The sequence below is a fragment of the Epargyreus clarus genome, unplaced genomic scaffold (assembly GCF_041222505.1).
Source record: "Epargyreus clarus isolate Ecla_fem2 unplaced genomic scaffold, WU_Ecla_fem_2.2 ptg000032l, whole genome shotgun sequence".
Taxonomy (NCBI): Eukaryota; Metazoa; Arthropoda; class Insecta; order Lepidoptera; family Hesperiidae; genus Epargyreus; species Epargyreus clarus.
Window position 1 is genome coordinate 873,081 of NW_027332237.1, and position 19,106 is coordinate 892,186.

The 19,106-nt window shown below is 38.1% G+C and overlaps 3 non-coding genes across 3 annotated transcripts; 2 read left to right on the forward strand and 1 right to left on the reverse strand.

Moving 5' to 3' along the window:
- Positions 1–3,751: 3,751 nt before the first annotated feature.
- On the forward strand, positions 3,752–3,823 carry TRNAG-UCC (transfer RNA glycine (anticodon UCC)). The gene has a single exon. It is a non-coding gene; the product is annotated as a tRNA-Gly (tRNA).
- An 11,511-nt stretch (positions 3,824–15,334) lies between these two features.
- Positions 15,335–15,406, forward strand: TRNAG-UCC (transfer RNA glycine (anticodon UCC)). The gene has a single exon. It is a non-coding gene; the product is annotated as a tRNA-Gly (tRNA).
- Positions 15,407–16,198: 792 nt separating this feature from the next.
- TRNAG-UCC (transfer RNA glycine (anticodon UCC)) lies at positions 16,199–16,270 on the reverse strand. Its single transcript has one exon. It is a non-coding gene; the product is annotated as a tRNA-Gly (tRNA).
- Between the last annotated feature and the right edge of the window lie 2,836 nt (positions 16,271–19,106).

Below are 19,106 nucleotides of genomic sequence, written 5' to 3' on the forward strand. Positions count from 1 at the left end.
TTCATTCATTAGACATGATTAGAGGGCACCATTGTTTTTGTTTTCGTTTTTAGCGGCCCTCGGCAAATTGATGTGGTGACAGTGACATATTTGATGTCACCAGTAGCACTACCATGAGTTTACAAAAGTATTACTCGCTAGCGACTGCGTAAAATAAATGTATGAAAAATTGTACAGCGCCTCTGGTGGTTACTCGTAGAACTAAAATCCGTAGTGGCGTAACTCGATACGTAAAAAACCTATCGAAATCAAATCGCTAGCGAATGTCATTATGATCTATTGCCATACAAATTCGGTCCCATGAGTCATTAATTTGACAGACGTTGTCAAGAAATACCGTAACGATAGTAGTTATGTTATTCACTAGCAAAATGACAATAGTTTTCTATTTACCATTTCTATAGTGGCGTTTCTATGCCAACTCATGGTAATGCTACTGTGCTTGGAATGAATCTGTTAGGATGTTTATGGTTAGTTAGTGTGCTTTGGTCAGGTTTTTGAAGATATGGGCAAAGTAGCTCAGCTGCAAATCTTCATTTTTTTCCATTTCGGAATAAATCCATAGGGTCCAAAGACGAATTAAGGTTACAGACATAGCAGTTTGCAATATAAAGTGCCAATTGGCTGACCATATCGCTTGGAAGACCGATAAGTTGAAAGTCTGATAAGGAAGAAATGTCCTCGAGCGGCGATATGAGTGGGACAAAAAAATTCGTGCATATTACTATATAATACAATATGTTTGTGCGTCGCAAACGAGCATCAAGTCCACCTGAAGGACGTCTATCATCAAGTCCACATAAAGAAAGAGTCCTGAGGTCAGCCGCAGATACATTGCAATCCCTGAGGACTAAGTAAGTCTACCTTACTTCAAACTAGAACACAGCAGATCTCAACACTGCTGTTACTAGGCAGAAATAAGTATAGCGAAGGTGCCTCCGGAATTGTACTACAAAGGGTTGTACCTTGAATTTTATTCATTAGACATGTTCAGAGGGCGATTGTTTTTGTCTACGTTTTTAGCGACACTTGGCAAATTGATGTGGTGGCAGTGATATATTTGATGTCACACCTGTGCTAGGAATGAATATGTTAGGATGTTTATGGTTGATTAGTATTTTTATCAGGTTATGTGGACACAACCCGCGTAGCGGAGCGGTCACTGTTGGAATTATGCGCAAAGGGTTCCGGGTTTGATCACTGGCAGACATCTGAAGGATGAATCTGTTCTGTCTCTGGTTGTTTGGGTAGTCTTTCTGTGTGTCCACTGTCCATGGCACCCACACAGGTATTCCTCATGTGAGCTGTGAGTGCAGAAAGCGTCTTCTTTTAGGTAACCACTCGGCTGCAAATCTTGTCGTACCAGAACCGTGTAATAGCAGTTTATATAATATGGAAGTAAATAGCAAATAAGGATGCAGTTCATCATCAACCCATTATCATCCCACTGCTGGGCACGGGTTTCCTCTCATAATGAGAAGGATTAGGCCATAGTCCACCGCGTTGGCCAAGTGCGTATTGGTAGACTTCACATATCTTTGAGATTCTTTCTAATCCACACATAATTTTGAAAAGTCAGAGGTGTGTGTGGGATTGGAACCTCGGACGCCTCGAGGCCGAGAAGCCTTAAGAGGCCGAGTTTCTTAACCACTACGCGATCGCTGCTTCTATGATGCAGGATGCAGTATATAGGATGCAGTTCACCTGATGATAAAAACTCAATAGTTTGTATTTAGTATTATAGTAGCAGCCCATGGACATCTGTAAACAACCCTAGATAAGATTAGATTCCTACCTTTGTTTTAGTATATTAAGCTATCAAAAAGTAATAAAAACATAAACCTATATAACATACACTGTTATCGACGCTAATTGAAGTCATTATAACATAGTCGTGAAATGGCTCTTTCGACAACGGTGGCTCCTAATGGATCTTATGGGTTACACAAACAGTTCCGAACCCTACCGTTATGGGACATCCATTAACTTAATGTTCCATATAACTTTCTAAATATAATGTATATTACGTTAAGTATGTAGAGAGTTTTGTATAAGTATGTGGCAATTACATTTCGTGTTGGAAACTAGAGAGATTTGAAGGTGGTAGAACCCTTTGTGGTTTAACTTCGGCGGCACCACCGCCACACCTATTTCTGCCTCATAAGCAGTGTTAAGCGCTGCTGTGTTCTGGTTGGAAGGGTGTGGTAAGGGAGACAGACTTTTTCGATGCGTTCCAGCTTAGTCCTCAAGGGTAGCGGCGCATCTGTGGCCGACGTCAGGTATGAATATCTAATCCTATCTGGGGTTGATTACACATGTCCATGGGCGGCTGTAGCCACTTACCATCAGGTGGACTGCACGATCCTCTGCTAGTCCTATATTATAAAAAAAAATCTGCCTTTGCCAAGCTATATTGAAACAGCATATAGGTGTGGCGGTGGTGCCGCCGGAGTCGAACCACAACGGGGTTCTGCCACCTTCACCTGTTCGAGATGTGGTTAAAGTGAAGTCTACGAACTTGTTTTTGGCTAGTACATTATTGTTACACCACTGCTCACAGTTTTGAAGGTGTCAAAAATATGCAGTATCCATCGCTTATCTTTTGCTGCATGCTCGTTTACTGCTTTCAATACAATAACCTGATCCATTCAAGTTAAAACAAAAGAAAATATCTCACTGACAGCACAATGGAATTTTGAAAGACTTATAACAATAACTTCAAAATTCAATTCCAATAAAACAAAAGTAGGCGCAAACAAATACAATCGTTAAAACGTACCGGATTAATCGGGTGACATCCGCCCCGATCCGGTTATATCCGCTTCGATTCAGGTATGACCGGTTTGATTCAGTTATATCCGGCTATTGATGACGGTGCCACATTCGTAGCAGGTGGCGCGTTAGATTTATTTGTTTCTACACACCTAGTACCATACTCCCACTAATTTTCCCAACGCTGGGCACGGATCTCGTATAAAGGGTATAGGTACTGTCCTCCATGTAGTACCAATCAGAATTTATGAAGGGAGTTACAGTATGGGCTACAACCCTTTGTTGTTACAGTACTACAACCCTTTGTGGTTTGACTCCGTTGGCACCGCCCTAGCTATTTGTGCCTTAATGCAGAAATACTACGCTCTGCTATGTTCTAGCTTGTAGATTGTAAATACTTTTCCAAGGCATTGCAACTTAATTGCAGTAATCGCAACGCATCTGTAGTCGACCTCAGGTAGGAATCTAACCTTATCAGGGGTCGATTACAGTGGCAGTGGCCACTCATTATCAGATCAAGTGTTCATTTGCTACTCCTATATTTTAAAAAACAATTATTAGTATCAATATTTAATACATAATTCATTTACTTATCATATAACTATCGTACTCAGACTTCCCCCAGTTGAGTTTGCAGTGGGATACAAAACATGATGCAGACAGTTCTAATGTAAATTTCATAAATTTTATTATGTGTACCAAATTTTTCTTATTTGCTTTCCTTTGAAAGCAAGAAGCTGAAGACAATAACATCATGCTGTTCAATAATAGTTCTTTTATAAATCTATACTAAGCATAATTGTTTTAAAGTACATATTGGTTTTGTTAAATAAATAATCGTTATTCATATTGTTAACTGTGGTATGACAAATGTGAGTTCATATATACATCTGAACAAACACTGCTATTTTACCGTAATCTACTATTATATTTATTATGCACCTACCTAGTGTTTTATAATTTCATGGTAGACAGTATGGCGTTGGTGGTGTAATGGTCAGCATAGTTGCCTTCCAAGCAGTTGATCCGGGTTCGATTCCCGGCCAACGCACACTTTTTGCTTCAACTATTCTTATTCAATTAGTGGACTATACTTAATTTCATAGATAATGGCAAGTTCCAAATGAATATTTTATCCCATGGTTAAGTATCTATTTATTATAATTCTAATACTGATTTACTGTCAGATATAGGAATTTAGGCTCTAAACGTCTGAAATTTTGTACAGGAATTTTATTATGTATAGACAATAATTTTTGGAAACTTATCCTATAAGTTAAGTAACTAAAGGTGGTAGAACCCTCTGTGGTTCGACTCCGGCGGCACCACCGCCACACCTATTTCTGCCTAATAACATCAGTGTTAAGCACTGCTGTGTTCTGGTTTGAAGGGTGTGGTAAGGGAGACATACTTTTCCGAGGCATTCCAGCTTAGTCCTCAGGGGTAGCAGCGCATCTGTGGCCGACCTCAGGTAGGTATATCTAATCCTATCTGGGGTTGATTACAGATGTCCATGGGCGGCAGTAGCCACTTACCATCAGGTAGACTGCATGCTCGTCTAAAAAAAAAACTAAATGTCATTTTTTTATAAAAATAAAGCCATAATATACAAGTAAGTATAATAGAAATCCAGAAATCAAGGAAATGGAAGTAAAAATCGGATTACGACATCGAATGTCCGTTTCGCAACCAATTCCGTAAATTCTAATCTTGATCACAGATTGATCGGAACGGTTTCAACGTTACATCGGAAAATAAACTTAGCAACTCTGTATAGTTCAAATACCACAGACTAAATAGGGAAATTCAAACAGGGAATGGTGGTAGAACTAGTTCATTTCAATTGGAAAATACCACCACTGCAACTATTTGTAAGATTAAGCAGTTCTGCGGGTTTGACAAAGTGTGGATGCCGGCTGATTTATGTCGATGCTTTAGATTTGATTAACTACCAATACGCATTTGCCCAGCGCGGTGGACTATGGCCTAATCCTTCTCATTCTGAGATGAGACCCGTGTCCAGCGGTGGGACAGTAATGAGTTGATGATGATCATTTTAGTTTCCACAAGTGAAATGAAGAAGAACATCTATTCATTATGGAGTTGGTTACAGAGGTCGATGGTGACCACTTACCACCAATTGGCTGAATGCTCGCCTATAATATCTGATAATATAAGATTTTTAGAAGCTCTTTCAATGTGTATAGTGCATGTATGTACGAGTATATCTACAGACATCGCACGTATCATTCCGTGACAAAGCAGAACCATATTCTATAAAATGAGTATAAATGTTTATATCTTCCGTACCACAATATCTTATATATAAAAATCTCGTGTCACAATGTTAGTTACCGTACTCCTCCGAAATAGCTTTACTGATTTTCAACAAATTTTACATGCATATTCAGTAGGTCTGACCATCGGCTACTCTCTATTTTTTCATACCCCTAAGTGTTAAGGATGGTTCACCAATAACATTTTTTTATTTATATGGCAACACAACGTTTGCCGGGTCAGCTAGTATTGTATACAAAATGATTTTGTCTAAAATTACACGTTTAATGTCTGTAAATAACAATAGGATCTTTCGGTGTTCGTCCAAAAACATCTATTTCTAGGTTCCAAGCTTAATTCATAGAATAAAGACTTGGTCTTTTTCTGTTTCAATACACAAAACAGTCACAATACCAAATCAAACACTCGTACATGAGATTGGTATATGTAAATGTAATTTAGTTTGTATTGATTTACCATTTGTCTCTGTACAGGAAAGGCTGCCAAGACAGCCGCGATGTATGTGTAGGAAAACATCGAGCCAGTGATGATCGGACTCGGGTTCGAATCGAAATATATACTAGACCTAAATCCTGTTCATTCTAAATTGAAACTAGTAATGGTTTGGTGTGTTTACACACCTCTGGGCATTTCATATATAGGTTGAGAGATTGAGGAAAAATGTTTGCAAAGGTATTTTTTTATACATTTTTTTTTAATACAGAATAGGAGTAGCAGACAAGCATACAGTCCACTTGAAGGTACATACATAAGGCTACTGCCGCCCATGGACTAGGCTGGAACGCCTCAGAAAAGACATACTTACCACACCATTCAAACCAGAACAAACCAGAACAGTGTTCTGGTTTGAAGGTTTGAGGTTATGAGGCCGAAATAGGTGTGGCGGTGGTGCCGCCGGAGTCGAACCACAAAGGGTTCTGCCACCTTCAATTTGTGAAGTCTGCCAATGCTTGGACAGCGCGGCACTTTGGACTATGGTTCTCTCATTCTAAGTGGAGACCCGTGCCCAGCAGGGAGACAGTAATGGGTTGACGATGATAACTATATCGTGAATATTTTTCCAGCCTTTGTCCATTAAACTAGACCTGCTTAAGAATATAGGTATCCAAATACTCCTATAACCATATCTTTCCAGTGAGAAGTAACGAAAAGTTTACGACACCTGCTCCCGAAAATTTATGACGGATATTTTTACGACACACCTTTCGCGGGATTTTCGGCTCGAAAATACCCTTGAATACTTTGGACATTATAAAATCTGCAGAAAATCTGTGTTATCAGGTTAGAAAGTCATGCCAATGGCAATACTACACCTATTTCTACCTAATAACAGCAGTGTTAAGCGCTGCTGACGACCCGTGTGGCGGAGCGGCCACCATACCGGTCTGACGCGCAAAGGGTCCCGGGTTCGATCCCCGGCCAGACAGAAATCTAAATGATGAATTTAGATTTCTGTTCCTGGGTCTGGGTGTTTGTGTATTTGTCTATGTGTGTGTCCATGGCACCCACGACACAGGGAATCCTAGTGTGGGGCTGTGAGTGTAGAAAGCGTGTGGAAAGCGTGCTATGTTCCGGTTTGCAAGATGAGGTTATACAGGGGGAGCAGACAAGCATACAGACCACCTGATGGTAAGCGGCAACTGTTGTCTATGGACATCTGTAATCAACCCCAGATAAGGTTTGATTCCTACCTGAAGACGGCGACAGGTGCTCCGCTACCTCTGAGAACTAAGCTGGCATGCCTCAGAAAAGTATCCCTCCCTCCCTACTGGTATTATTATTATAAGTTCGTCTATTCAAAACAGTCTCCAACGTAGATTTATATTCTTTCCTATATTATATCTAGAACTAGGTCATGTGTTCCAGCGGTTCTGGAATTCAACTGACAAATTGTTTCACACAAAACAGTTTGTATGTCTTCAGTTGCTGAGCCCTTCAGTATTTCAATGTATTTTATTTATGGTAAAGGAGGCAATTCATTTATGTCAGTTTATGGTTTAATACCCATAAGTTAGTCGTTTGGGTGTGGAAGACATACTTTTCCGAGGCCTTCCAGCTTAGTCCTCAGGAGTAGAGACGCATCTATGGCCGACCTCAGGTAGGTATCTAATCTTATCTGGAGTTGATTTTAATTGTCGATGAGCAGCAGTAGCCACTTACCATCAGGTGGACTGCATGGTCTACTGCTACTCCTATGTTATAAAATCCGTGGCATTCCAGCTTAGTTCTCAGGAGTAACGACGCTTCAACGACCGACCTCAAAAAGGAAGTTTATTTTGTCTGGGGTTGATTACCGATGTCTATGGGCGGCAGCCGCTTACCATCAGGAGCACAGTATGCTCCTTTGCTTCTCCAATATTATACAAAAAAGCAATATTTTACTTAAATGAAAACCATTTTAAAACCCACAAATGTACGGCCAAAGTAGCATAACAGAACATTTTTGAAACGAGATAAATCTCTTTGAGGTGCCCTGAATAGCTTCCTTCCATAGGAGTGTTTTATCCCAACCGCATCTTTCTATCAGGTGCGATCGCGGTCAAAGGCTTTTGAATGTGCGAAGCGAAAACACTTGAATAAAATACTGGGAAATTTAAAAGTGAGGATTCATAAAGTTATTTTTACGTAAAAAGTAATGATAGCCTAGTGGTAGCACAGTTTCTAAGTAGGACCTTTCAGGTCCTAGATTTGCCAGGCACATATCACTGAATTTTAATGTAATGTGTGTATTAGAAATTAATTCACACACACACACACGCGCGCGCGCGCGCTTATATGAGTTGGACATGCCTTTAATTTAAGTAGTCATTATTCTTAAAACTACTTTTATATATTTTGTATTTGTATATTTGATTAAATTTTGTCCTGGTGATGAGCGGGGCACCCAGTAATACGGGCTACCAGCCCAGTACAGGGGCCCCAGGGGACCTTTCAGGTCCTAGATTTGCCAGGCACATATCACTGAATTTTAATGTAATGTGTGTATTAGAAATTAATTCACACACACACACACACACACACACACGCGCGCGCGCGCGCTTATATGAGTTGGACATGCCTTTAATTTAAGTAGTCATTATTCTTAAAACTACTTTTATATATTTTGTATTTGTATATTTGATTAAATTTTGTCCTGGTGATGAGCGGGGCACCCAGTAATACGGGCTACCAGCCCAGTACAGGGGCCCTTGCGCCTTGATTTGTATGTAAATGTACTTTAATCAATAAAACATTTTTTTTTTTTTTTTATTTATTATCACTTGCTTACCGGTGAAGAAACACATTGTAAACACTCCTACATGCTTGAGAATTCTACAGGAAAAAATAAAAATGTTCTTAAAGTTGTATGAAGTGTGTCAATTTGCACTTAGCCAGTGCGGTAGAGTATGGTCTAACCCTCTCACTCTGAGCAGAGACCCTTGCCCAGCAGTGAGACAATAATGGATTGAAGAGTTTGGTAAGGATATACTTCTCCAAAGCGTCCAACTTAGTCCCCAAGGTCAGCAGGGCATGCTAGGCTGCTCATTTGCTAATTATTATATTTATTAAGTGGTGGTAGTTATATTGACATTCAAAAAAATGTGAGCCGTCACGGGACGCCTGGCAGATGTGAAACATCAACATTATTTTGTAAAAGTAATATGCAGAAAAAACATATTGTGATAGGAACTAAATATGTCATAATGATAAAATAAAATATTACGATTTTTTTCCAGATAACGATGACTATTTATTGAATTCGATTGCGCATGGCGACGCGTCGCCACACCGTACACACTACTGCATATAGACTGTATATATATACCATCGTATAGCGGCATGCGTCGCCACGCCAGAAATCGGTTTTACGTGCGGCTATAGATGTTTCACATCAAAAGTGCTCTGTAAAGAACGTATTTTGAATAAAAAAAATGATTTGATTATTTATTCAGGACTACCAACATAAGATACAGCAGTGACTATCATATACAGTACAATTATGTCTATTATCTTAGTGAGTAACTATTCTTACTATTACAGTTAGTTAGTTCTTCCTCACGACCACACAAGATTTCCTGTTACAATAGAGATTATTTTCGAATTGGTATTCTAAACCGGATTTTCTTTTACAATTCTCGGTTCTTTTCCCGAATTTACATTCTTTCCAATACGATAGTTAACCGAATCGTTATAATATGTCGCAGTAAGTAAACTTTAATAACATTGTTAGCCTTCACCCCAAGGTTTTGGTCTATTGCGGCAAAAATTCGCACAAAATTTAATTACACGAGGTATTTCAGCTGAAGCCCAGGGAATGTAAAATGAAGAATTTCACAAAATCTACTGTTGCGAATATGTTTAATAGTGGACTTTTTAGGGTTCCGTACCCAAAAGTAAAAACGGAATCCTATTACTAAGATTCCGCTGTCTGTCCGTCTGTCACAGGGCTACCTCCAGTCTACCTCCTGAACCGTAATAGATAGACACATAAGTTTTAACAGAGTATGTATAAAGGTGGCCCCTATAACAGTGAATACTAAAATTAAATAAGTTGAAAATAAATGGGGGTCGCCATACAAAAAACCGCTAATCCACGATATTTTTCGCTTTATCTATTGAACCGTAATAGGTAGACAGTTAAAATTTTCACAATCTATCACAGTAGCTGCTATAATAACAAATACTAAAAATAAAAAAAAATATGAAAATGGTACAGAACCCTCCGTATACGAGTTCAACATGCACTTGGCCAATTATTTTACACGCTTTCTACACTCACAACCCCATACTAGGATCCTCTGCATCGTTGGTGCTATTGACACACACAAAGACAAACACACAAACACCCAGACCCAGAAACAAAAACCTAAATTCATCATTTAGATATCTGACTGGCTAGGGATCGAACCCGGGGCCCTCTGCGCGTCAGACCTGTATGGTGATCACTACGCCACGCGGGTCGTTACATTAAAACTATTTGACTTTATCTTTAGGATCTTGGCGCTTTTTGCGAGGAAAGCTATAGGCTTAAAACTTCTGTAATAAAGAGTGTCTTAGAGACTTTATGAATTTTCGGTGCGTAAAAATACAGAGTGCTGTCGTGATATGAAAATTTAATAGAAAATCGAACTATGCGTAGGATAACACGATCCACAAAAACACACTGTGAGGACCTGCTAAAAATTAAAATATATCAATTCCGCGATTATATTATCGCGATTATATAATTCAGAATTGTATAATATATCATTATGCACTTGGCCAATGCGACAGTCTTAACCCTTCTTACTCTAAGAGGAGACCCGTAGCAAGTTTTGAAGGTGGTAGAACCCTTTGTGGTTCGACTCCGGCGGCACCACCGCCACCCCTATTTCTACCTAATAACAGCAGTGTTAGGCGCTGCTGTGTTCCGGTTTGAAGGGTATGGTAAGGGAGACAGACTTTTCCGAGGCGCTCCAGTTTACTCCTCAGGAGTAGCGGCGCGTCTGTGGCCGACCTCAGATAGGAATATCTAATCCCATCTGGGGTTGATTACAGATGCCCATGGGCGGCAGTAAACACTTACCATCAGGTGGACGCATGCTCGTCTGCTACTCTTATGTTATAAAAAAAAAACAGGATAATAATGGGTTGACAACGATCAATCAGAGTTCAAACCTGGACCCTTTTTTGTAAGCAAACTGTATAATCAACAACTAAGCAATCGTTATACAGGGTGGATTTTTAAATAGGCCTTCAGGTCCAAATCCGAAACTATAAGAATTAGCGAAAAATGATGAAAGGAGATACGAGGCCAATTTTAATAAAAACTAAAACTACATCATTAGTTTTTTTAATATATTTTTCCCTAGACGCACATCTAATAAGTTCATTTTGAAGGAAAATACACCATCTATATTATTCCACTATCTAATAGTGTCGCTTATAAAGATCAAATTTTGGGAAACAAGTTCTGTGACAAATTATGTGATCATAGTTAATACAGTTATCCGTATGTGTATCAGAAAAATAATACATCAATTTTGGACAAATAGAGTCTCAGCGGATCGTTTGTATGATGACTCTACATTTTTTTGCCCAGTCATATAAATATAGAGAGCGTCATCGTGATTGACTCTACACTATGAGACTCTACGCTAACAAACACTACATTATTAGGTAAAGATAAACCCTAATTTTGGTTACCATACCGGTGTGATAAACATAGGGTTCAGATTTTGGTGTGGTAGGTAGGTAGTTCCATCTTAGTCCTTAGGGGTAACAGGCTGTGGCCGGCATCAGGTATAAAACTTCATCTGGGGTAGATCACAGATGTCTATGGGCGGCAGTAGCCACTTACCATTAGCTGGACTGCATGCTCGTCTGCTACTCCCATATTATAAAAAAGGTCTTTAGCCATAGTTCATTGCATTGTCCTTAAGTGGTAGATTTCATACACCTTTAAATACTTTTCTGAAAAATTGTTGGACTATTATTATGACCAAGAATAGCACTTTGATATACGATATTTATACCATGTGTATGTCTAGAAACATATGTGGAATATCTACATTTGTGACCTTGAACAAGAGATTTAATAATGATACTCAATATGTTAGTGGGTTATTCAGATTCTGCTTCAGTCATACATCCAGTATACATTACATTCATAAATAGTTGTAAAATGTAATGTTAGCAGCAATCATTTTTAGGCGTTTGTAAAATTAGTCCAATTTAGTGACAAAAATAAGGAAACGTCTGCATTGGTTGTTGTTTACTACGAAATGATATCATTAGTTTTATATTTGTCCATTTTAGGGTGTGATAGTAAGCTATAGATATCATCATTCATCATCATCATCATCAACCCATTATTGTCCCACTGCTGGGCACGGGTCTCCTCTCAGAATGAGAAGGATTAGGCCATAATCCACCGCGCTGGCCAAGTGCGTATTGGTAGACTTCACATACCTTTGAAAACTTTTTTTTTTTAGAATTCTCAGGTATGCAGGTTTCCTCACGATGTTTTCCTTCACCGTTTAAGCAAGCGATAATTAAATTCTAATACGCACATAACTTTGTTAAATCAGAGGTGCGTGCCTGGGATTTGAACCTCGGACCTCTCGATCAAGAGGCCGCGTTTCTTAACCACTAGGCTATCACTGCTGCTAAATATCATCATTATCAACTTATTACTGTCCCACTGCTGGGCACGGGTCTCCTCTCAGAATGAGAAGGATATATTAGCAGCTATATATATATTAAGTGAGTAGTTAGTAGTAGTAGTATTTTGTTTTGGTATTTGTCACAATGACTGGCTTTTATAATTACCAAAAGGAAGTTTTTGTTAATTTACTAAAAATTTAATTCATTTAATTTTATATTTGTCCACTCTAAGGCTCAGATTGTTGTAAATTATGTACGTTAGAAGTCAGTAGTATTTTTAAGGTATTTGTAAGCAATTGTCTAAATCAATTAGGTCACACACAAAATAAGGAATCGTCTGCATTAGTGTTCTTACGAAAAGATAACTTTAGTTTTATATTGGCCTACTTTAGGGCCCAAGATGTAAAATTTAAGGTCAGTAGTAATTTTGCTTAGGCAGTTGTTACTAAATGGTAATAATAATTTCCCAAAAATATGGAACTATTTGAAATAATAGCTGGTTGAGTACACAATGATATCTATAATTTTATATTTGCCCACAATTGGGCATCAAATATCTGTCTAGACCATTAAAATTTTAAATCAGGACTCGATTAAAATTTCATACTTACCGTATATAGCCTTATAATTTACCAAAAAACCTCAAAATTTACCTTTGCTTATGCGGCACAATCACACACACAGTCAACATTACACAATCAATAGGCGATAACTAAGTCATAATTGACTTCACTCTCATCTTAGTTAACAGCTGTCTTAGTAATTCAGGTAATTTTTCGGGTAAAAATAAAGGCACGAGCACTTTTGGGTGTTTGGGATATTTTTGGTTATTTTAGGGTTGTTTTTGGAGAGTAACACCCCGCGTGCGAGCAGCGGCGACGTGCCGCTGTGACTGCCGCTAAACCACCCCTCGCCGAGGGGGTTACCTCTCTATACTTATGTGTTTACATCTTAAATGGGGTGAGCATAGGGTAGCTAGTCTATAGAGGGTTCAGCGCTGCTGTGATTTTGTATGAGTGCCAATAACCATTATATGACTTTTTATTTGTATAAGATTGAAGAAGCGAACCATCATGATCAATATCATGGTTTGATCATCATCAGGGTGTAAATAATGATTGCATGTTTGTTTAAACATGCAGTCCATTTTATCGTCATCGAGGTGTAGAAGTTTTTTATTTATTTTTCTTGGGTCTGGATACGAATTCCACCCCATCCACAGACAGTCATTTTTAAAGGTGGTAGAATCAATATGAATCAAAACACTTCCATACTGATTTTCTTGGGGGGAGCAGTTCTAGCGCTTCGGTGGACTTTCCACTCGATACCTGCTGATAGGTATGAGACGACCATTTTAGTGAATATACATAGAAACCCGGTTCTATATAGATTTTTTATATAATATAGGAGTAGCAGACGAGCATGTAGTCCACTTTCAAAACAGAACACAGCAGCGCTTAACACTACTGTTAATAGACATAAATAGGTGTGACGATGATGCCGCCGGAGGACCACACATACACATAGAACACATCTACCACCTTCAAACAGGACTACAGGATTGGTTACAGATATTCATTGGCAGTAATCATTTACCATCAGGTGGCTCGAAGGTTAAAGATGTCCATGGATGACAGACCACCATTTTCAAACTTCAATCTTTAAAAAAACTATGGAGTTAAAAAGCATTTTTCTCATGTTGCCGCCGGAATGCTCTGTGTGCCGCTGCTCTGCGGGACCTTGTACAGCGGCAGTGCGCGAAGCATCGCCGCCGGATGTTGTTATTGCAGCTGCGATCCCTGCGGCCCGCTGACACTCAGCACACTTCAGCTCGGTTATGTTTTGGTGTCTATCACCCGTTATTATTAATCAATCTATTCAATGTCATGCTTACTAAAGATTGGCGAAAAACTTCTTCATATTTGACAATGTCATTTTTCGATCTTTATTCAGCAAACATTGGATAGATTATTAATAATGGACGTATATCGGTAAACTATACTCGTTTGCATTAATTTGCATTATCAAAAAAACGCTATGAAGTTGGAAAACATTTTTCTCATGTTGCCGCCGGAATGCTCTGTGTGCCGCTACTCTGCGGGACCTTGTACAGCGGCAGTGCGCGAAGCATCGCCGCCGGATGTTGTTATTGCAGCTGCGATCCCTGCGGCCCGCTGACACTCAGCACACTTCAGCTCATTTATGTTTTGGTGTCTATCACCCATTATTATTAATCAATCAGTCCAATGTCATGCTTACTAAAGATTGGCGGAAAATTTCTTCATATTTGACGATATCATTTTTCGATCTTTATTCAGCAAATATTGGATAGATTATTAATAATGGACGTATATCGATAAACTACACTCGTTTGCAAATTACAGCGGCAATGCGCGAAGAATCGCCGCCGGCTCGTATTATCAGGTACATCATTCAGCGGATTAGGCAGCCGTGTTTTGGTGTATTTATATAAAAGGTAGAATTCTTTGCAGTTCGACAGTAGTATTAAGCGCTGTATTTCGTTTAGAAGGGTGTGGCATCTGAGGCATTCCAACTTAGTCCTCAGGGGTAACAGCTGTCTTCTGGGGTTGATTACAGATGTCTATGGGTGGTAGTAGCCATTTAACATCAGGTGAATTGTATGATCGTTTGCTACTAGGTACAGTATTATCAGGGGCTTCTGAGGTCGTGGGTGGCAAGAGTGTGAGCTAGAACCACCCGGCCAATGGCGCCGGGAAAGATGGCGGTACGTGTGATCGCATACCGTCGTATGCACCAGGCGGTGCGGCGAGCGAGGCTCACGAGGACTCCGGTTCCTTTCCTTTGGAGATCCCGGAGTCCTCTACGCAGCGCCGAGGTCGGCCACCGGAGGGGTTATAGTGCGGTAAGAGTCCCACATAATCCTGTGTCGCTTCCACGGCGTCGGGTACCTTTTTAAGATTTCACCCTCGTGAACAAAAAAAGGTACAGTATTATCAAAACATATTACTTTATAGATATGGTGTAGGTGTGAGTTGTCGATTACGTGACAATTGTGTAAATGATAAATAATATGTGTGATGAGAGTAATATTATAAAGGTATGTGTGTGTAATTGTTTCTTTTCTTAATTTCTGGTAATTTTATTAAGCTACATACAAGCGTTGGTGGTGTAATGGTCAGCATAGTTGCCTTCCAAGCAGTTGATCCGGGTTCGATTCCCGGCCAACGCACACTTTTTCTTTTATTCAGTAATAATGTAAGAATAAAATATAGTATTACGACAAATATTAAATTTCTTTATTTTTGTTCATGGTCATAATTTGTCTAAAATTTATTTTACTTTTAATAATGTTTTAATAATTTTATACTAGCTACCCTTTCATCCGCATTTAAAAATACTTGAGACATTTTATGGTTTATTTTGTTTTAACGTGGTACCCTAATTTGTTTCTAAACTAAAATAGCCTGAGTTAATTCTTATAACAACAGCTAACTGCCAGTGGTTATCCACCAAAATCGGACCAGCCGTTTTGGGAATTAGTCGGAAAAACAAAGAGACTAAACTTTTAATATTTTTTTCTTGTTATAACTACCGGATATACTTGCAAATTACGTATTTAGTAAAAACCTGTTATTTTGGAATGACAAGACACTTTAATTTTATTTATTTGTATACCTTCTACATTACTTACCATCAATGATAAAATCCAAGGATAAAACTTTTATTAAATTCTGCATTGAAGTAACGAAGAAAATGGCGCCTAATTAATTAGTTTAGAATCAAGGCTTAATTTGCGAAGTTTGCAACTCGCAAAGAATGCAAATGATTTTCAGATTACATTTATGTCTTTCTCGAGTAATTGTTTTTGGAGTTTAAACTTAATTAAATTTACTAACTATAGTTGAGAACTTATTTTAAAATTACGATAAAGTCGAAAAGGGCTGGACTATACTTAGTTATTCCAAATAATTAATAAGAAAATTGTAATAAAAATAAGAAATGTAACTTAAAAATAAAAGTGTGCGTTGGCCGGGAATCGAACCCGGATCAACTGCTTGGAAGGCAACTATGCTGACCATTACACCACCAACGCTATGTGAAAAATACTAAAAATAACTTGTACAAGTAATTTTGTATATTCTGCCAAAAAGTATTTAACGACCAGGCAGATAGTCATAGCTACCCATGGACATTCATCATCAACCCTTAATTTTCCACTGCTAGGCACGGGTCTCCTCTCAGAATGAGAAGGATTAGGCCATAGTCCACTGCGCTGGACAAGTGCGTAATAGACTTTACATACATTTGAGATTTTTTTTATAAATCTCTCAGGATTCCTCAAGCTTTCCTTCACCATCTTAACAAGCGATAATTAATTTCTAAAACGCACATCATTTCGAAACATCAGACGTGCGTGCCTGGGATTTGAACCTAGGACCCCTCGATCGACAGACCGAGTTTCTTCACCACTAGGCTATCACTGCCTTTTAGTTCCATTTATTGTACTTTTCGAACATGGCTTTAATAAAAAGGCATTTTAATTTACAAAGCCGAGTGTATCAGTAAAAAGTGTTCCACAAATAAGTATTCACAGCTCTATATAAATCCGGATTTTTGTCTAAAGCCAAAGATATGAAGTATCTAGAGCTGCCCAAACTTTGTTGTTTTGCGTTCCATTCAGCGCCTGAATTGTGAATAGCTGCGTTTGGCAGCCCGTTTAGGCTGCTTAAACACGATGCAATACATTCAATATTCTATTTTACAAAACGTAAAACAAAACCTTAACTTATCTACACAGAAAGACCGGCTAGTGGATGATGACGTGATATGAAGGTTCAAAAACATAAAATTTTGCGTGTAAATTCTTTTATTGTTTCTTTTGCCGAAAGATCTTCCTCCCGAGGTATTCCCGGAGCGCTATGACATGGGGCTCTTCAAAAAAGGTGCAAAAAGAGCTCTCCATCCAAGCCGGCGATGCATTGGCGACTCCTCTGGTGTTGCAAATGTCCATAGGCGACGGTGACTGCTTTCCATCAGGAAGCCCGTCTGCTTTATCGTCAGGTTCAAATATATAAAAAAAGATACACTTTGAAAAGAGTTCTGTACGGAATTCTAGTTTGAATTAAATTAAATTTTGAATTTGTAACGTAGATGAAAGGAAGAAAAGGTTATTAGAAATTAATTCTCGAATGTGTTAACAGGGGACGAAATCATAATAGAAAGTAGTATAGGAAATCAAAATTAATAATGACATAAAGCATCATATACTTTGCAACATGAAAATGGGTGTTCTCACCATATTCAAGATATTATTGAATACAGCACAATATTGAGAGAAAAAATATACAATTCCAGAAATTTGCACTATGTACAAGCGCCCTAACATATCGCTACCTTAAAACAAAAGGGCCACAAATCAAAAATATTCAAAATCCTTTTTTTTGTAAAAACTCAAATTTTGTCGGTTATATTTTCATAATTTAAAAAGACTCCCATGAATTTTACACTTTAAACAATAAAAATACTACTGACGTCTTTTTTGTATTTTCGAATTTACGCTGCATCAATTGTGCAAAGCCGCCATTTTGTTAGTTGCGGCCCGGACGTCGACGAGAGCGTACGTTTGTTTGGTGCTAAAGGGCCATTACGCAAAAAAAACCTCTTGATTAAGCTTTTATTATTTAAACAAAAGTGCCATATTTTGAAAATCGTCCGTTTTGCATATAATATTCATGTAAGTATCACATATTTTACTTAATCAAAAGGACCATATTACAAAATGGCCTGTTTTGTTTATAACACTTTATAGAAGTTGTAATAACAATTTAAAAACAAAAGTACCATATTTTGTAATAAGTATGTTTTGCATAGAAAATGCATTTAGGAAATAATAATTACGTTGTTTCAAAAGGGGCATATTAGGAATACGTCCGTTTTGCTGGTGATTTTTTCTAGGTTATAGTAAATATTCATGAATAAAAGTTCTTATTTTGATATACATTTATATTGTATATTTATTTTTAAAAGTAAAATCATATTATTTTATGAATTCAATGGTCTGTTTTTGCTTGTTATTTTATTGTAAGTTTTTTTTATTAAGGTAAAGGTTTACTTTATACTATTATAAACTAAATCTTTACCTGGTTTAGTTTATATATTATAGTTATATTTATATAAAATGAACAACAGAGCGCATAGGATACTCAACGTTAAAGTACAATAACCAAATCAAACTAAATGGCAATGATGAAACTTTATTTAAAAACAACGACGTTAAATGTGATCCCTGTATTAAGAAGATGAATAACGCACCAGCATTGGATGACTCCTCGGACAGCGATTCCATTCCTGATAGTCAGTTTATCTCTGAACAGCGAACCGGAGTTGGAACCAGGTTATAAAATAATAGACCAAACGTAGTTATTGAAGAAACCGATTATGATAACGACATTTCTGATTCAAGTTCAAGCAATGGTGATTTTTCATCCGACGACAGTGTCCAGGATCCAGATTTACAAATTAGAGACGACTTGCGGTTAACTGATTCTAGCTCATATAACGATAATAACATCAAAGGTCACCAGTTTTCGCCTAAACCTGGAACTTCTGGTTTGAATAACGAGTCTGCATCAGTTCTTAAACCTGATGAGGTCTTTTTGAGACCACTTTCTAAAACGGTTATTATTCAGTCATCGAGTTTCGATTTTACAGCACCGAATAATGACGATATTCAGATTCCTAGCGTTGATACAATATTAAGTGTTAATACGCCATCTCCTTGTGTTGGCAATAATAGAGAATATTCAAAGAAAGAGCAGTAAAAGGCAAGCGAATTCACAATTATGGCGAAGAAACATGACGAAAATACTCAAAAACAGTGGTCAAGCATATACGTCCATGTCAAAAACGAATAATTTTGGTTCAGTGAT